This window comes from Chrysochloris asiatica, unplaced genomic scaffold (genome assembly GCF_000296735.1).
Source record: "Chrysochloris asiatica unplaced genomic scaffold, ChrAsi1.0 scaffold00448, whole genome shotgun sequence".
Lineage (NCBI taxonomy): Eukaryota > Metazoa > Chordata > Mammalia > Afrosoricida > Chrysochloridae > Chrysochloris > Chrysochloris asiatica.
Window position 1 is genome coordinate 1,220,692 of NW_006408966.1, and position 7,374 is coordinate 1,228,065.

Here is a 7,374-nt window from a genome sequence, read left to right on the forward strand (position 1 = left end):
CTAATTAGCATACAACGAGTGGAGTTCAGCGCCTGCGCGCACGTGGAGAAAGACAAGGAAACAAGAAGGAGGAAGTTGAGGTCGGCGCCATCTTGTAATGGCGTTTGTAGCTCTCAACACATGTACAGAGAGCCAATTACATGGCAGACAAATCCATACTTTCCATATACTGAGAACTCACTATATTGCAGGGTAGTGCAGCATTTCCATATACAGGGTTCTAGCTATAAGGCAGATAAGTTCAACTTATCTACATACTGAGAGCTAGTTACATGTAAGAGAACTGCAAAATTTCTATATAGAGAGTTCTAGCTGTATGGCAGATGGGTCCAACGTGTCCACATACTGAGAGCTAGCTATAAGGCAGACAAGTCCAATTTGTTCATATACAGATAGCTACCTACTTAGCACATCAGCCCAACGTATCCATGTACAGAGAGCTAGCTACATGGCAGAAGAGATCAAAATGTCCATATACAGAGAAATAGCTACATGGCAGGGTAGTCCAAAATTTCCATAATGTTCTAGCTACAAGGCATATGAACCCAACTTGTCTATATACAGAGAGCTAGCTTCATGTCAGAATAGGGAAACATTTCCATATACAGAGTTCTAGCTACAGGCAGATGTGTCCAGCATGTCCATATAGTAAGACCTAGCTATATGGTAGACAAGTGCAATATGTTCATATACAGAGAGCTAGCTACTTGGCACATCTGTCTAACATATCCATGTACAGAGATCTAGCTACATGGCAGACTAGTCCAAAATGTCCATATACAGAGAACTAGGGACATGGCAGGGTAATGCAACATTTCCATATACAGAGATCTAACTACAAGGCATATGAGTCCAACTTGTCTATATACAGAAAGCTAGAACATGGCAGAGTACTGCAACATATCCATATAGAGAGTTCTAGGTACATGGTAGATGTGTCCAATGGGACCATATACTGAGTGGTAGCTACAAGGCAGAGAAGTCCAACATGTCCACATACAGGGTACTATCTACATAGCAGATGTTTCCAACATATCCACATACTGAGAGCTAACTACAAGGCAGACAAGTCCAATATGTTCATATACAGAGAGCTAGCTACATGGCAGATCAGTCCAAAATGTCCATTCACAGAGAGCTCGTGACATGTCAGACGAGTCCAAAATTTCCAAATACAGAGATACAGAGAGCTAGGTACACAGCAGAGTAGTGCATCATTTCCATATACAGAGTTCAAGCTACATAGCCGATGAGTCAAAAGTGTCCATATACTGAGAGCTACCTACATGGCAGACAAGTCCAATATATTAATATACAGAGAGCTACCTACTTGGCAGATCAGTCCAACAAATCCATGTACAGAGAGCTAGCTATATGGCAGACGAATTCAAAATGTATATATACAGAAAGCTAGCTGCATGGCAGTGTAGTGCAACATTTCCATATACAGAGTTCTAGCTACAAGGCAGATGAGTTCAACTTGTCTATATTTAGAGTGCTAGGTACATGACAGAGTAGTGCAACATTTCCATATTAATAGTTCTAGCCACATGGCAGATGTGTCCAAAGTGTCCATAAATGAGAAGTAGCTACATGGCAGACAAGCCCAATATGTTCATATACAGAGAGCTACCCACTTGGCAGATCAGTCCAACATATCCGTTTACAGAGAGCTAGTTACAAGGCAGACATGCCCATAATGTCCATATACAGACAGCTAGCTAAATGGCAGGGTAGTGCAATATTTCCATATACAGAGTTCTAGCTACAAGGCAGATGAGCCCAACTTGTATACAAACAGACAGTTAACTACATGGCATAGTAGTGCAACATTTCCATATACAGAGTTCTAGCTACATAGCAGATGTGTACATTGTTTTCATATACTGAGAACTAGCTACATAGCATACAAGTACAATATGTTCATATATGGAGAGATACCTACTTGTCAGGTTATTCCAACATATCCATTTTATGAGAGCTTGCTACATGTCAGACGAATCCAAAATGTCCATATACAGAGAGATTGCTACATGGCAGGGTAATGCAACATTTCCATATACAGAGTTCTAGTTACATGGCAGATGTGTCAAAGCTGTCCATATACTGAGAGCCAACTACATTGCAGACAAGTCCAATATGTTCATGTACAGAGAGCTACCTACTTCGCAGATCAATCCAACATATCCATGTACAGAGAGCAAGCTACATGGCAGACGAGTCCAAAATGTACATATAGAGAAAGCTAGCTACATGGTATGGAAGTGCAACATTTCCATGTACAGAGTTCTAGCTTCAAGGCAGATGAGTCCAACTTGTCTATATACAGAAAGCTAGGTACATGGCAGAGTAGGGCAACATTTCCATATTAAGAGTTCTAGCTACATGGGAGATGTGTCCAAAGTGTCCATAAATGAGAGGTTGCTAAATGGCAGACAAGTCCAATATGTTCATATACAGAGAGCTACCTACTTGGCAGGTCAGTCCAACATATCCATGTACAGAAAGCTAGCTACATGTCAGACAAGTCCAAAATGTCCATATTCAGGAGGTAGCTACATGTCAGAGTATTGCAAACATTTCGATATAGAGAGTTCTAGCTACATGGCAGATGTGTCCATCCTCTTCATTTACTGAGAGCTAGCTAAATGGACGAGAGGTCCAACATGTCCATATTCAGGATATTAGCTACATGGCAGATGTGTCCAACGTGTCCAAATTCTGAGGACCATATACATGTAAGCCAAGTCCAATATATTCATATACAGAGAGCTACCTACTTCGCAGATCAGTCCAAAATATCCATATACTGAGAGTTACCTTCATGGCAGATTAGTCCAGCATGTGTCTACTTAGAGGGTTAGGTAATAGGTGAATGAGTCCAACTTTTCTATATACGGAGAGCTAGCTACATGGCAGGGTAGTGCAACATTTCCATATACAGAGTTCTAGGTACATGGTAGATGTGTCCAATGTGTCCAAACACTGAGAGCGAGCTACATGGCAGAGCAGTCCAACTTGTCCATATACAGGATACTAGCTCCATGGTAGATGAGTTCAACATGTCCATATATTCAGAGCTAGCTACATGGCAGACAAGCCAAATATGTTCATATACAGAGCACTACCCAATTTGCAGTTCAGTGCAACATATCCATGTACAGAGAGCTACCTACATGGCAGATAAGTCCAATATGTTCATATACAGAGAGCTAGCTACATGGCAGACCAGTCCAAAATATTCATTCACAGAGTGCTCGTGACATGTCACACGAGTCCAAAATGTCCAAATACAGAGAGCTAGGTACATGGCAGAGTAGTGCAACATTTCCATATAAGAATTCAAGCAACATGGTAGATGAATCCAAAGTGTCCATATACTGAGAGCTACCTACATGGCAGACAAGTCCAATATGTTCATATACAGAGAGCTACCCACTTGGCAGATCAGTCCATCATATGTGTGTACAGAGTGCTAGCTACATGGCAGGCAAGTCGATAATGTCCATATACAGAGAACTAGCTACATGGCACGGTAGTGCAATATTTCCATATATAGAGTTCTGGCTACAAGGCAGATGAGCCCAACTTGGCTATATACAGAGAGTTAGCTACATTGCAGAGTACTGCAACATTTCCATATACAGAGTTCTAGCTACATTGCAGATGTGTCCATCACGTCCATTTACTGAGAGCTACTTACATGGTCGAGTAGTCCAACTTGTCCATATAAAGGATTTTAGCTCCATGGCAGATGAGTCCAACATGGCCATATATTGAGAGCTAGCTATATGGCAGACAAGTCCAATATGATCATATAAAGAGAGTTACCTACAAGGCAGATGAGATCAACAAATCCATGTTCAGAGAGCTAGCTACATGGCAGATGAGTCCAACATATGCACATACTGAGAGCTGACTACATGGCAAACAAGTCCAATATGTTCATATACAGAGAGCTAGCTACATGGAAGATCAGTCCAAAATATCCATTCACAGAGAGCTCGTAACATGTCAGACGAGTTCAAAATGTCCAAATACAGAGTATTAAGTACATGGCAGAGTAGAGCATCATTTCCATATACAGAGTTCTAGCTAAATGACAGATGAGTCCAAAGTGTCCATGTACTGAGAGCTATCTACATGGAAGAAAAGTCCAATATGTTAATATACAGAGAGCTTCCTACTTGGCAGATCAGTCCAACTCATCCTTGTACAGAGAGCTAGCTACATGGCAGATGAGTCCAAAATGGCCATATACAGAGAGCTAGCTACATGGCAGGGAAGTGCAATATTTCCATATACAAAGTTCTAGCTACAAGGCAGATGAGTCCAACTTGTCTATATATAGAGAGTTACCTACATGGCAGAGGATTGCAACATTTACCATATACAGAGTTCTAGCTTCATGGCAGATGTGTCCATCATGTCCATTTACTGAGAGTAAGCTACATGGCCGAGTAGTCCAACATGTACATAATCAGGATACTAGCTACATGGTAGATGTGTCTAACGTATCAATATACTGAGAGCCATCTAAATGGCAGACAAGTCCAATATGTTCATATACAGAGAGCTACCTACATCACAGATCAGTCCAACATATCCATGTACAGAGGCCTAGCTACATGGCAGAGGCGTCCAAAATGTCCATATACAGAGAGCTAGCTAAATGGCAGGGTAGTGCAACATTTCCATATACAGAATTCTAGCTATAAGGCAGATGAGTCCAACTTGACTATATACAGAGAGCTAGCTACATCGTAGGGGAGTGGAACATTTCCATATACAGAGTAATAGCAACATGGCAGATGAGTCCAACATGTCCATATACTGAGAGTTAGCTTCATGGCAGATGAGTCCAACATATGTATGTTTAGAGGGTTAGGTACAAGGTAAATGAGTCCAACGTGTCTATATACAGAGAGTCCATATACAGAACAGTCCAACTTCTCCATATACAGGATACTAGCTCCATGGCAGATGAGTTCAACATGTCTTTATATTGAGAGATAGCTACATGGCAGACAAGTCCAATATGATCATATAAAGAGAATTACCTACGCAGCAGATGAGTTCAACAAATCCATGTACAGAGAGCTAGCTTCATGGCAGACGAGTCCAAAACGTATATATACAGAAAGCTAGCTACATGGCAGAGTAGTGCCACATTTACATATACAGAGTTCTAGCTACATGGCAGATATGTCCAACGTGTCCATATTCAGGGTAGTAGTTACTTGACAGATGTGTCCAATGTGTCCATATACTGAGAACATCTTACATGGCACACAAGTCTAATATTTTCATATACAGAGAGCTACCTACTTGGCAAATCAGTCCAACGTATCCATGTACAGGAGCTAGTTATATGACAGACGAGTCCAAAATGTCTATATAATAAAGCGAGCTATGTGCCAAGGTTTTGCAACTATTCCATATACAGAGATCCAGCTACAAAGCAGATAAGTCCAACTTGTCTATATACAGAGAGCTAGCTACATGGCAGTGTAGAGCATCATTTCCATATACAGAGTTCTAGCTACATGGCAGAGATTTCCAACGTGTCCATACACTGAGAGCTAGCAACATAGCAGACAAGTCCAATATGTTCATATACAGAGAGCTACCTACTTTGCAGATCAGTCCAACATAACCATGTACAGAGAGCTAGCTACATTGCAGACGAGTCCAAAATGTCCATATACAGAGAGGTAGCCCCATGGCAGGGAAGTGCAATATTTCTATATACAGTGTTCTAGCTACAAGGCAGATGAGTCCATCTTGTCTATATACAGAGTGCTCGCCACATGGCAGAGTAGTGCAACATTTCCATACACAGAATTCTAGCTACATGGCAGATGTGTCCAACGTGTCCATATACTGAGAGCCACCAACAGGGCAGACAAGTCCAATATGTTCATATAGAGAGAGTACCTACTTGGCAGATCAGTCCATCCATGTTCAGAGAGCTAGATACATGGCAGACGAGTGCAAAATGTCCATATACAGAGAACCAGCCACATGGCAGTGTAGTACAACATGTCCATATACAGAGTTCTAGTCACAAGGCAGATGAGTCTAACTTGTATATATACAGAGAGCTACCTACTTGGCAGATCAGTCCATCATATCCATGTTCAGAGAGCTAGATACATGGCAGACGAGTGCAAAATGTCCATATACAGAGATCCAGCCACATGGCAGTGTAGTACAACATGTCCATATACAGAGTTCTAGTCACAAGGCAGATGAGTCCAACTTGTATATATACAGAGAGCTGGCTACATGGCAGAATATTGCAACATTTCCATATACAGAGTTCGAGCTACATGGCAGATGTGTCCAACTTGTCCATATACTGAGAGCTAGATACAGGGCAGACAAGTCCAGTATGTTCATATACAGAGAGATACCTACTTGGCATATCAGTGTAACATATCCATTTACAGAGAGCTAGCTATATGGCAGAAGAATCCAAAATGTCCATATACAGAGAGCTAGCTACATAGCGTAGTCGTTACGAATCAGGCTGTGAGCCGCAAGGTCAGCAGTTCGAAACTACCAGCGTTCCACGGGAGAAAGATGAGGCGGTCTGCTTTCGTAAAGATTTACAGCCTCGGAAACCCTGTTTATGGTCGCTATGAGTCGAAATAGACTCCACGGCACATAACAACAACAACAACAACAACAACAACAACAACAAGCTACATGGCAGGGAAGTGAAACATTTCCATTTACAGAGTTCTAGGTAAAAGGCAGATGAATCCAACTTGTCTATCTACAGACAACTAGCTACAAGGCAGAGTAGTGCAACATTTCCATATACAGAGTTCTAGGTACATGGCAGGTGTGTCCAACGTGTCCATTCACTGAGAGCTTCCTACATGGCAGAGCAGTCCATAATGTCCATATACAGCCTTCTAACAACATGGCAGATGCGTCCAACATGTCCATATACTGAGATCTAGCTACATGGCAGAGAAGTCCAAAATATCCATGTACAGAGAGCTACCTATTTGGCATGGTAGTGCAATATTTCCATATACAAAGTTCTAGCTACAAGGCAGATGAGTCCAATTTGTTTATATACAGAGACTTACCTACATGGCAGAGTAATGCAACTTTTTCTATATACAGAGTTCTAGCTTCATGGCAGATGTGTCTATTGTGTCCATATACTGGGTGCTAGCTACATGGCAGAGTAGTCTAAAATGTGCATATTCAGGGTGCTAAATACATGGTAGATGTGTCACATGTGTCCATATACAGAGACCCACCTACATGGCAGACAAATCCAATATGTTCATATACAAGAGCTACCTACTTGCCAGATCAGTACAACACACACACACACACACACACACACACACA